Consider the following 13,819-nt stretch of genomic DNA (forward strand, 5'->3'; position numbering starts at 1 on the left):
CACCAGGGGGAGCTCTGTTTTTCAATCCACTCCTGACTCCAAAGGCGATGGTCTGAGTGCTTTAGATGCACACCCCGAGCTGGTGGTGGAGATTCACTTTCTGCCGTTTTACGGGAGACTAAGGTTTCATGGATAATACCAGTGGAGAATCAAAGAATTGGTATTGGGTAGAGGGGGAAGTAAGACTCCCGAGAAGTCACATTAAGAGTTTCAGAAGGAGCCCCGCTTATTTGGCACTTCCCTGCCGTTCTCGCTAGCCATGAGCTCCAGGCAGTTCAACAAGGGACCCTCCTAGGGCTTTCTGCTGAGGTCAAGAACCGGCTCCTGTCCAAATATGACTCTCAGAAGGAGGCTGAACTCAGGAGCTGGATCGAGGGGCTCACTGGCCTGTCTATCAGTCCTAATTGATAGAAGGGTTTGAAGGATGGTATTATCTGATGCACACTCATGAACAAGCTGCAGCCAGGCTCAGTCCCCAAGATCATCCGCTCCATGCAGAATTGGCACCAGCTAGAAAACCTCTCCAACTTCATCAAGGCCATGGTTGGCTATGGCATGAACCCTGTGGACCTGTTTGAGGCCAACGGCTTGTTTGAGAGTGGGAACATGACCCAGGTGCAGGTGTCTCTTCTGCTCCAGCTGGGAAGGCCAAGACAATGGGCTACAAACTTGTGTGGACATCAGTGTCAAGTACTCAGAGAAGCAGGAGCAGAGCTTTGATGATGCCACCATGAAGGCAGGACAGTGCGTCATCAGGCTGCAGATGGGCGCCAACAAAAATGTGCCAGCCAGTCGGGCATGACAGCATGTGGCACAAGAAGGCATCTCTACAATCCTAAGAATCATATCCTGCCCCCATGGACCATTCAACCATCAGCCTGCAGATGGGCACAAACAAGTGTGCCAGCCAGGTGGGCATGACAGCTCCTGGGACCCGGAGGCACATCTATGATACCAAGCTAGGGACTGACAAGCGTGACAACTCCTCCATGTCCCTGCAGATGGGCTATATGCAGGGTGCCAACCAGAACGGCCAGGTCTTTGGCCTGGGTCGGCAGACATATGATCCCAAGTACTGCCCACGTGGCCCAGCTGCCGATGGAGCTCTACTGGATGCTGGATGCTGACAATTGCCTAGGTTCAGGAGAAGGCCCAGAGTATCCCCCCTGCTACCAGGAGGAGGCCAGCTACCGAGGCACGCACACATGCTGTCTCCCCACATCATCACTTATCTGGGTTTTGGAGTTTTTCTGTGTTTGTCTTTTTTTTTTTTTTTTAAACATGTGCTGCCAATGGAGGGATTGTGGGAGTCTGGGTGGGATCAGGTGGCAGATCCCACTTGTCTTGCAGAACTGAGCCACCATGCTGAAGGGGAAGGGACCATATCCAGATATGTGTGTGTTTGGGTGGGTGCAGGATCCCTGCTCCACGTTGGGGAATAGAGACCTGCACAGGGAGGGGAACTGGCCCCAAATGGTTTCCAGTTTCAACTCCTCTTCTCTTTTTTTTTTTTGAGACAGAGTCTCATTTTGTCACCCTCAGTAGAGTGCTGTTGTATCATAGCTCACAGCAACCTCAAACTCTTGGGCTCATGCAATTCTCTTGCCTCAGCCTCCCGAGTATCTGGGACTATAGGCACTCACCACAATGCCCAGCTACATTTTTTTAGAGATGGCATTTTTCTCTTGCTCAGGCTGGTCTTGAACTCCTGAGCTCAGGGAATCCCCTTGCCTCGGCCTCCCAGAGTGTTAGTATTACAGGTGTGAGCCATCGCCCAGCCCTTCTCTTCCCTTTTGTCTACCAAACAGTTTGTGGTTTCTGTGCCCACAGAACTTTCAGGAAGTTTTTGTTTGTTTGTCAAAACAGAGTCTAATTCTATCAACTTGGGTCATGGCTTGCTACAACCTCAAACTCATAGGTGCAAGTGATCCTCTTGCCTCAGCTTCCCAAGTAGCTAGGTCTACAGGTACACACCACCACACCCAGCTAGTTTTTCTGTTTTTAGTAGAGATGGGTTCTCTTGCTCAGGCTAGTCTAGAACTTCTGAGATCAACAATCCACTCACCTCAGCCTCCCAGAGTGCTAGGATTATAGGCATGAGCCTCGATGTCCAGCCTAAAATAAAATATTTTTTCCCCAGGGAATGGGTTAGGCATGGTGGGGGAGGGTGCAGGGAAAAGAGTCCCTTGGGAAAGAGACAACCAAAGTCCTAAATTATTTTAGGAACCTGCCCAACTGGGTTTCTTTAGGACTCTCAGACCAATAACCCTGGTGGCCCAGGGGCCCCATGGGACACCGAGGCGCATGCATGACTTGGGACTTCTGAGTGGTTGAGGCAAAGGTAGACCCCCCCCCCGAGCCCATCCCTACCTCCCCCAAGTAGATTTTATTTTTTATTTTTAAATTTTTTATTTTTTGAGACAAAGTCTCACTCTGCTGCCCAGGTTAGAGTACTGTGGCACCAGCCCAGGACAAAGCAACCTCAAACTCCTGGGCTCAAGCCATCTTTCTGCTTCAGCCTCTTGAGTAGCTATAACTTTAGGCACTCATCCCATTAGCCAGCTAATTTTTTCTATTTTTAGTAGAGATGGGATTTCACTCTTGCTCAGTTTGGTCTCTAGCTCCTAAGCTCAAGTGATCCTCCTGCCTCAGCCTCCCAGGAATGCTAGGATTACAGGCGTGAGCCACTGTACCTGGCCACCTCAGTAGGTTTTAAAGAGTCCCCACGCCCCTTCTTCCCTTTCTGGGCCTGACCCACTGTACTACTCTGTCTCTTGCCTGTCAGTACTGCCCACAGATCCCCAGCTGGGCTTCTGGGCCATGAGATAATGTGAATTACTGACTCTGGACCAAAAGCAATAAAAACTTCTTTTTTTAGGAAAAAAAAAAGTTTCACAAGGATCTTTGGACTAAGTTACTTCTCTAATTAGGGAAAGGGTGTTTGTTTTTGTATCTCTGCTTGACTGTTGGGTACAGACTTCCTTCAGAAAGGGGATGTGACCTTGAATGATGTGGCTTTTCAGCCAAGGTTGATAATCATGAGAAGTTTGATTCATTTGTCAGCTGTTATCTCTCAATACTCCCTGCAGGTGGGGGATAAATGCTTCTGTCCTGGAAAAAAGAGAGGGTTCCAGATAACATAACAGCATTCACTATAATACCACTCATCACTTGGCCCTTTAGATAATTTCCTTTTTCTGAATTATTTTCAATGAATAGACAGAGGTAATTTTTATTTTAAAATATTACGTTGCATCCAACATATCCATAGCTCTTACCATGTGTCATACCTTGAGCAAATTCTTTGTTATAATTTCCTGATTTAAGGTCACAACAACCCTAGAGGCAGGGGGTACTATTCTGCAGGTATTAGAGATGTATTGAATACGTGTTGAATAACTAGGATCCAGGTAACATTCAGTTTTATTATAAATGAGACATCTGAGCAAAGACTTAAAAGGGGTGAGAATATTGCAGAAAAAGTGATACACAAGCAGTAACTTTCAGGGTAATTGGGAGAAGACGCGACAGAAAGTAGAAGTCCAAACAATTCCTCTCCCAAGCCAGAGACTCTCTGGGGGCTTCTTGGGTGGAGTAGGGTGAAGTTGAAAACCATGGAGGTGTAAGAAGGATGGAGAAGGTAAAGTGGGGGAACCCATAAGACACTTGTGCACCCTCTTAAGGGGAGGAAATGTTAAGAAAATGTGGGTCACTGATCCATTTTATGTAAAGAAAAAACGTTGTGTTTGCATTAATGTTTCAGAAAGATCCTTGTCCGATTGTACAGAATGGATTTTGGTCAGGAGGTTGGATACGCAGGTGTACAGGAATAGAGGAGCAAAAACCAATAAGGAGAATATTTCATTATTCAGGTAAAATTGATAGATGCCCTAAAGGGCGGTACTCGTAATAAGAGGAATGGAAAGAGTTGGATGTGACGAGCATTAATAAAAGGGGAATGGATATTTCATAACAATTATCAGTTCCTGGGTCAATTCATAACAATAAGACTATCTTGTAATTACATCTGTATTTTGGATTAATGCAATATATTTTTTTTCCCTAAGGAAGCTCTTCACACTTTTTGAAATACCATCTCATTTATCTTTCCAACATCCCTAGAGGGCCACAGTTAATCTTCTTCTCCTTTCTCGTATGTGCAAAAAATAGCTCACAGTGTATCAGAATGATTTGCTGGGAGTCACAGATCAGCAACAGATGAAACAGATTTATAATTCAAATTAGCAAGTTATCTCCTGTCCAGGATGAAAGAATTGCCTGTGTGCTAAAATCAAGCTTCTCTCCACTGTATTTTCTGCCCTTGTCTGGCATGTAGTTCTGTGTCCACATCTTCCCTGAAAGAATTCAGCCTCTGACCCTCTCTACACTTTTTTCCTTCCTCACTTCTTTGCTCTCAATCTGCCTCTTAATAGAAAAGTCAGTAATAAGGCGAAGGTTTGTCTCTCTGGGCAAACTAGCTGTGCATTAAATACCAGCCAGGTCAGAACTATCCTACAATGGGGGGAGAGCTGCATTTTAATTCAAGCATTCTCTGTGAGCACTGGGTAACTACAGCGTAAGATAACATATGACCAATAACTGGGAGCTGGAGAAGAGAAAAGGTCAAGGTAATGAGACATATGATAGGGTCTGTAAGTTAGCCCATGCACCTGCTTCTTTGTTACGACCCCAGCTTCTGTATCCTAGGTCCTGCTCCATGGGACCAGCTGCCTTCAAGGTCAATAACCACCACTCAATCACTGCATTGCCTCTGTGTCTTATCTTTGAATTTTCCATGTGAAAACACATGTCCACTATGGAAATACACAGATAGGGTGAAGGCTGAAGCAGGGCTCAGAGGCTATTTTTTAATTTCTAGAGGAGTTGAAAGTGGAAAAAAACTAGGTAGACAACTTTCTCAAGCTCTGTTGGAAAAACAGAGGACAGATGGGAGGAGGGGTCAGGAGTATTTAGGAGGGCTGTTAGTTTTTAACCCGGAAATGACCAGAGATTGTTGACATGTAGATGAAAAGAAGCAATTCCAGAAGGAGGCAGAAGATGTGTCCTTCACAGCTAATTCCCATTGTCCACATGGAAACGTAAATTTGAGATTTCATTCAATTTCACATAATTCAGTAACTAACTTATTGATATATTTATGCTGTTAGTTTTTAAATAACTTTGGAAGTGGATATGACTCAGAATCTTGTTTTACTGTAACACCAGGGATTGTTTAAATTACAGGCAGGTCCATACCTGGGTACATATTTTGAAAATGTTTTGATTTGATGTTGATACATGTCCTTGGTTAAGAACCAGTGCTAAGACCTTGCTCTGTGTAGATCTGAAGACTTGCCTTTCACAAATCCTCATTAAGCATGAAAATCTTGGTATAAAAAGAAAAAATAAAAACATAAAAATAAAATTCTTAATTAAGGAAGGTGAAAAACTAATAAAAGTTACTTGGTCCCTTGATTTATTTGCCTTCTTTACACTACTGTTATTTTTCTCTGTGATAGGAAACTCTGCATCCACGGCTCATGTTCTAGGGATCTTTTGGATTCGAATGTGGCTATGGGCTGCTTCTCTTCTGAGAGCTTTGATTTTCAAAGAAGAAAGCATCTGGGAATACAAACCGTTATTAGTTATAAGGAGCTTTGACTAATAAAAATAACGTGCCTTAAAGTGAAAGATAATTAGAATTGTCCTCACTGATATTGTCACTTCTACATGTTTCCTAGCTGACCGTTCTTCTTGGCCTGGGTTGAAAAGGTTGGCAGATAACCTAGAACTTCTCTATAGTTCCTACGAGATAAGTCCCTCAGATTTTGTATAAGCCATGCATGTGGGCAGATGCTTACACTATGTGTATCTTATAATTCAATGTATATGATATTATTTTTGTATTGACTAAACCGAAGGATATTATCATGAGCAAAGATGGTACCATTTGAAGAAGGAAGCACACACACAAAAAAAGCTTTTCTATAAGTCTCACATAAATGTGCTCTAAAATTCAAACTTTAAAGGAAACCACATTGTCCTCATTAAATTCATTCTTTAAGTTCTAGGAGAGAAAAATGCTGTTTGTAAATGACCACTGTGAATGTTTTTTTCCTACATTTTTGAGGCATAAATAGATTCTAAACTATGAGTCTCCAAATCTCAGACAGATTATATAGTGATTAAAGATTATTGTTTTAGTTAATTGTAACAGACAATACGAGTTTAATTAGAACATTCCATCTTTCTAGCGTTCATTATCTTTGGTTTATCTCCAAATACTCTCAAAATTAGATTATTTTTCTGTGTTTGTTTTTGTGAGTTGGTGCGGATGATTTTATACAAGCAACAGACTGCTTAAATTCCAAATTGTAGTGACTCATAACTTTTATGGCTTATTATAATTGATTACATCTTGTCTCCAAAAATTCCCAGAGGTTAAAGATGACATCTTGTACCTGAGTTCCCTCTTTGTACTTTACTAAAGATACACTTTGAAAAATTTCCTATTCATCCCTTAGATATCACACCCAATGATCTCTGATCCTTTTTTTTTCTAACCTCTTAGAGATCTCAGATGTTGATTGCTGCCTCTTCTCCTTCAGGCACTATTTTACCTTTCTTAATTCTGAACCCTTCTCTCTTTTCTTAATTGGACTCTTTTTCTCTTGTTATACCCTAAATGCAGGTGCTATCCAGGGCTTAGTTCTGGAACTTATCACACAGCTAAGAAGGGTCTCTCCTGGGACTAAAACATGTCCTTGACTCAAATAACTCATGACACAGTAGGGACTGAATTTATGCTAAATGTCCAAAGTTGAATTCAAGCATCCTGGTCTCAGTTCAAGGCTCTTGCCAATTTGACTCTTTTTCTTGCTAAACTCACTTATTACTCTTCTGTAAAAATGGATTTGTTAGTACTATTGGCTTTCTTATATGTCCAGGATGGATGCTCAGTCTTGCCCATTTTCCCACAATCTGTGTCTCTAGGGTTTATTTGATCTTACCTGGTGATCTCAAAAAAAAAAAAAAAAAAAAAAAAAAGACCCATAAAAACCAAACCAAAACCAAAACCAAAACCTGATAGTCAAGAAGAGCGGGGTCCAGGCACCACTGTGGGGAATCTGATAATATAACTGACCAAGATGTAGGTGCTCACAGAAAAAGGGCAGACGACTGGTCTACCCCTTAGTCATCTTGAAGATGTAGGTGCTCACGGAAAAGGGGCAGACGACTGATCTACCCCTTAGTCATCTTGTAGGTGTAGATGCTCACAGAAAAGGGGCAGACGACTGGTCTACCCCTTAGTCATCTTGTAGGTGTAGATGCTCACAGAAAAGGGGCAGACGACTGGTCTACCCCTTAGTCATCTTGTAGGTGTAGGTGCGCACAGAAAAGGGGCAGACGACTGGTCTACCCCTTAGTCATCTTGTAGATGTCGGGAAAGCTTACTTATCCTCTCTCAGCTTATTTTCTTTATCTGAAATAATCTTTTCTTCAGATCATTATGTTGACAGTTACATGAAATAATAAATATATATGCATTTTTCATGAAATAATGTATATGTTTATGTTTTTTGATTTGAGGACTCTTGTGTTTTTTCAATTCTGGAAAATTCTCAGCCAAATATTGACTCTATTTTGCTCTATTATTTCTTTTTGGAATTACTCTTAGATAAAGACTGATGGTTTTTTATTTGTCCTATATTTCTCTAATCTTTAGGACTTTTCATATCTTATATCTCTGTGAGTCATTTTGATATTTTCTTTCAATTTTTCTTCGTAGATCCTAACTTTCTCTTTAAATACACCTAGGCTATGTACAAATCACCGGATGTCCTTTTTGGTTGGTTCAATAGCAGAGTTATTCTTTCTGATAGCTTTGTTATGAAGTTCATTGACAATTATCCTAAGAATTGAGCTATGATTACAAGAGTCTTTTTACTGTCTTAGCCTTTGAGTTTTAATCACGAAAAGAAACCTGAAATTGGCAGAGATACCATCTGAGTATAGAATAAGGAAATATGAACCATTCCATTTAAAAGGAGGTGATAAATGTTGGGACTTGTAGTGGGAGGAATGTGGACTTAAGTCGGGATGCCTGGTGCGTAATTCTTACTGTGCGACTATGGCAGTCATCCTCCAGGATGGCCCCCAGTGGTGTCCACCTCCTGGTTCTCACATCCTTGAGCCATCTCCCCTCCCCCTGACATTTGTCAGAATTGGTCTGTGTGACCAGTGGGATACAACACACATAATGTTATATCAATTCCAAGATTAATTTATAAAGGACTTTCAGCTTCTTTCTGTCTCTCCCTCCCTCAGTTCCTCCTCCTCCCTTTCTCTCTTCCTCTTTCTCCATCTCAGATCATTTGTTTCAGGGATAGCCGGCTGGACCACACAATGAGGACCGGAGGCCAGTGGACGACAGATACTCGGTGTTCTTAGAATGAGAACTTCCAACCCAGTCAAACCTCAGATGACTGCAGCCCTGACCAACATGTTAAATGCAATCCTGTGAGAGATTCTAAACCACAATGAAACTGTTTTCAGACTCCTGACCCTCAATTTTTCTGTGTGTGAGATAATAAACATTTGATAAGCATCTAAGTTTTGATTATGGAGCAATAGACGGCCAGTACAGCCACAGATTAAATATGGATCATTAGGCAAGTAAGTCAATTAACATTTGAAGTCTGCTATTCGTTCATTTACTAATGAGAATCTTGATTTTTTTTTCCAGCCAAAGAACAATTATCATTTTAAATTCCCTCTCCTGGTAGAAAATTTACAGGTATATAGGGTTTTAACTATATGAGAAAGTGGGGGAATAATCAAAGAAGGTAGGAAGGGACAGAGAAGCTATTTTAGGAGTCAGCTATGCACAGTCCTCGTTGAAAAAAGACACAGAGTGATATTCTGGTATTTAATGTGGACCTGAATCCTTCCCTTAGCACATCCACAACACCTGTGAATTCTTGGGAGTTTACTGTAGTCACAGATATTATAGCAGAATGTAAGCATTTCAGTTACTTCACCTGAGCACTTCTAGATGCACAGGTAAGAATTCCCCCATACAAAGTTACACAGACTTAACGGAAACACCTATGGTTTTATTGCAGTTTGTTTTGTCTTTTTGTAATGGCTAGCAAATCTTTACTCCATATCTGCTATGTACCACGCACAGCAAGTGTTCAAATGTGGAAAAGACATGGTTTTTTCTACTTGGAAGTCTTTGACAATAGACATTAAACAGAAGAGTGAGACTAAGATACTCTGAAAATTGCAGAAACTAGTCTATCAACATCATGGGTATGATATGGACAGCCTGACATGAAATACATAGATTTTTGAATTTTGTTTATTTCCAACTGGGAGTGAGGCTTTTAAATTTTATTTCCAAAGAGAAGTGGGCTGAGAGCCAGGCCATTGAAAGTCTTCTTGGTTACATTCATTTTCCAGGGAGAAACGTTCCCATAATGTGCTCTTGCCAGTGGTTAAAGATGGTATAAGTGATTATTACTATCAGCATCAGAGTCATGGTCATTATCATTGTGATCATCACGGCTAATGCCTCTGGTCCCTCCTTTACTCTTTGTGGATCTTGAATCTACTCTTGGGGATGCATAGAGCCCTTGGCTAGAAAGGAAGTTTTCTCCAGTGTCTTTTCTGTTTACGAGTGTCCCGGGTGTCGAGGATAGGCGATCTTTCCACATTTCACAAATTCCTCCCATGAAAACAAGTAACGATGTCTTTATCTCTCATAAAAATGGTCAATCCTTCCTGATCAGTGCTGTTAAGATTACTTCAGGCCATGATATTTCAAAGGGAAATACTATTTGTTTAGTCTCACAAATGTTTTACTTCATTTTCTGAAAAGGAATCAAGCCTTGGTGAATCCCCTGGGACTCAGTGTGACTCTCTTCTTGGTAAAAGCACAGGCTTGATCTGCTGGGATGTCGTGGACAAAGGCTGCCACTCCCTGTGGGTGGGTCCCAATCAGCTGCTCATTTCAGTTGCAGCCTATGGCCAGATGCAGGTCTCATGCTGTGGACGCCCCCCCCCGGTGACTGCCTATGAGGTCCCGGTGCTCTTTCATCTTTAAGATTCAGATAGAAGATGAGGTGTTAGTAGAAATAAAAATATATATATATTTTTCCCTTTTTGTTAAGAAGCTAAATGTGAAAAATGGCTCTTTTTCTCCTTTTTTTTTAGTTTTTATTTTTTGACAAGGTTTGCTCCGTAGCCCAGGCTAGAATGCAGGGGTGTGGTCACAGCTCACTGCAACCTCCAGTTCCTGGGCTCAAGCAATCCTCCTGTCTCAGCTTCCCCAGTAGCTGGACTACTGGAACACACTATCCTGCCCAGCTAATTTTTCTATTTTTTATATAGACAGGGGTCTTGATATGTTGCTCAGGCTGATTTCAAATTTCTGGCCTCAAATTATTCTTCTGCCTTGGATTCCCAAAGTGCAGGGTTACAGAAGTGAGCCAGTGTACTCAGAAGGTGACTATTTGTGACAGATCACCCAGTAAGTAAGAGGACTTGATTATTATTTGTGAGGTATGAGCCTGTGGGCAGGTATTTGTTTCTAATATAAATCACAATAAAAATTTACTGAAGCCATAACAAGATCTCTGCTCAGGCAGGTGTTTGTGGGCTATGCTTAATTAGCTTTCGCTTCCTATTTTAAAAAGTCTCCCAAACTAAAGTTAGTTTCTCAAAGGGTGATGCTTTGCTCAAATACTAAATCTGTGATGTTTTCACGTTAGGCAGATATGAAGTGCTTAAAACATCCATTTCTATATATAAATGTAACATTGACAGAAGACTATAAACCATATTTCCTAAGTTACATGATCTGTTATAGTTATGGCTTCCTCCCCACACTCTTTAAGAGCCTTTACTTGAATTTCATATTCTATGGCATCCTTTTATCTCCTTTATTTAGTTACTCAGAACTTGGAGGACAGTTTTCCATTCTGTGGAGAACTTTGTTGGAAGAGAGAAATATGACAAGGTAAAAAATAATGACAATCCGTCTGGGACGAGATTCTCAACATCACACCATGAGGGAATTGCAAATTTACGTAACAATGAAATACCACTGCACAACTGTTGGAACCCAGAATGCTGACAATGGGGAATATTGATTGACAAGAGTTGAAAACTTAGGTCCACACGAAAATCTCTACAAGGATTTTCATGGCAACTTTATTCATGATTGCTCAAATGTGGAACTGGCCAAGATGTCCTATCGGGGAGTGGATAAACAAACGGGTAATTCTACAAAGGCAAATCAGTCGGTGCTAAAACAAATGAGTATTAAACCATCCAAAAAAATCGAAGAACCTTAAATGCTTGTTGGTAAGTGAAAGAAACGATCTGAAAAGGTTTTGTACGGTACGACCCCAGCCCTAGTTTCTTCTATATGTTTTCCCAATTTAAGATCATACCAGTCGTATGTGAAATTGTCTGCCTGCTTCTATTCAATCTATCATGGTCTAAGGAAATAAAGCTGCCTTTGTATAACTGGCAAATTGTATTTTATTCTGATTTTTTATTACCTACATTATTTTTATTGTTGCAATACTTTGAGAATTTGGAGTGTGATACAACATTTTATCAATATAGCATTTTCCCATCTTCCGACCTGGCAGGTCTGACAACAAGTCATCTGGTTTCTATGTTGATACTGGTAATGGTTTTGTTTAAATAAAATCTTACTAACACAATTAGGGCCTCATCTTTTGATTCTTTTTCTCTGTCTTGCCTCCAGGAGGAAACCTTTCTCTGAGGTTGGAATGTGTCATTGCCATTTGACTTTTTTATTTGTAGATATTTAAAATAATGAATGCCAGTAAGAGCTTTTTTCATATAAATATAGTAGGCTTTTTTTTTTCTTTTTACTTTCTTTTTTTTTTTTTTTAGAGACAGAGTCTCACTTTGTCACCCTTGGTAGAGTGCTGTGGCATTGCAGCTCACAGCAACCTCCAGCTCTTGGGCTTAGGCGATTCTCTTGACTCAGCCTCCCCAGTAGCTGGGACTACAGGTGCTGACCACAATGCTTGGCTATTTTTTTTTTTGTTGCAGTTTGGCGGGGTCTGGGTTTGAACCCACCACCCTCAGTATATGGGGCCAGCTCCTCTTTTTACCTTCTTTCTAGATTATATGTTCCTGTATTTTTTGCTCATTTTTCTCTTGGTTTCTAGTTCATTTGTTAGCGAGGGAACATCTGGAGACACACACGTAGGAGTGTCAGGGAGTTGGCATGAAGCAGCATGTTTTAAATACCTTCCAGTTGATTTACTCCTAAAGAAGAGAGAGCTTGAGGCAGAGCTCTGCTCAGCTGCGGCCCTTCTGGGAGGTCAGCACAGCGCTGCAGGTGCATCATCAGAGCCAGCATTTAAGTGGTCTCTAAGCTCCGAGAGACCCAGCCCACATCTACACCGTATTTTCAAACCTTTATATGTGTAAAATCACTTGGAGTGTTTGTTGAAACGCAATTCGAGTCCCAGCTTCTGAGATTTTCATGTACAAGCCGGGGTAGAGCCCATTTATTTACATTTCTCACAAGCTCATGGGTGGTGACAACGTGCTGGTGAGGACCACACTTTAACACCTTGTGGGTTTTAATCTCCAACCTGGTGAGTGCCTGCTCAGCCTGCAAGTAAGGCTGAGGCATCTCTGACTGTGGTGTTCTTGTTTGATTTTGTTTTATAGTATGTATTTGCTACAAAGTATTTTACTTGTCTCAATGGGAGTGGTATATACAACTGAAAAGGCCTTATGTGATAAGGATCATAGTTAATAAATCCATCTTGTAAAAAAAAAAACTAACACAATAATTAGTGATGAAAACAATAGCTGAACATAAGTCCAGAGTCAAAACACTATCTTGGTAATAATTTCTGCGAGATTATTTATGCTGTCCTCTGGTTTCAGCTCCCATGGCTCTGTCTGGGATGCTACAACATTTCTTTATTCAATGTGAAAGATACATGTAGCTTTCAGCCGCTTGAAAAATGTATCAAATGAACAGTTTTCTCAGGAAATGATCAAACATTTCCATTTCGGATCCCCAGCTATACTTTCTTCCTTGCTAATTCTCTTTTCAGATGACACTCAATTGCCCCAGAGCACAGTTCAAAAAAAAAAAAATCACCAAACTGTAATAAAAAAAAAGATGGCTGGGCGTTGTGGTGGGTGCCTGTGGTCCCAGCTGCTTGGGAGGCTGACAAGAGAATCTCCTAGGTCCGTGACTTGGAAGTTGCTGTGAGTTGTGATACCACAGCACTCTACTGAAGGTGATAAAGTAAGACTCTGTCTCAAAAAAAAAAAAATAGTTTTAGAAATGCAAATATAACTTATAGCTAATAATAAATAACAAACCAATTTGCACAATGGGAAAGATAATGTTCTCATCCTTGAGACGAATGACTGGCATTGGAACCAGTATCAAGAAGCAACTCCAAACAGTTTCCTGTACTGGTAAGAGGTGAAACCAAGTTTCCGCACCTCTCTCCCCTTGTCATGTGAAAATTAGGAGAAGTATTGCATTCACTAATATAGTAGGAGTTCTGCCTTTAAGACCTGGGTGTTGAGAACATATTGTCCTCATCTGCCTGCACACTCTAGTTACGAGACCCAGAGCATAAGGACGCTGCTTTAACTGGACAAGTTTGGCTCTTACCTCTCACAGGGAGACATGCACCACGTGGACACTTGTGGCCGTCTCCGCAGAGAGTGTTAGAAGAAGCCCTTACAGAGCGTGGACTGGGTGAGTGATACCAGGAGGGTCATATGAGCAGAGGTG

At 41.3% G+C, this 13,819-nt stretch overlaps 1 pseudogene; it reads left to right on the forward strand.

Moving 5' to 3' along the window:
• The first annotated feature begins 259 nt into the window (after positions 1–259).
• On the forward strand, positions 260–10,108 carry LOC100944289 (annotated as a pseudogene).
• Positions 10,109–13,819: the final 3,711 nt, after the last annotated feature.

Source organism: Otolemur garnettii, unplaced genomic scaffold, assembly GCF_000181295.1.
Source record: "Otolemur garnettii isolate 467f Iridium unplaced genomic scaffold, OtoGar3 scaffold00027, whole genome shotgun sequence".
Lineage (NCBI taxonomy): Eukaryota > Metazoa > Chordata > Mammalia > Primates > Galagidae > Otolemur > Otolemur garnettii.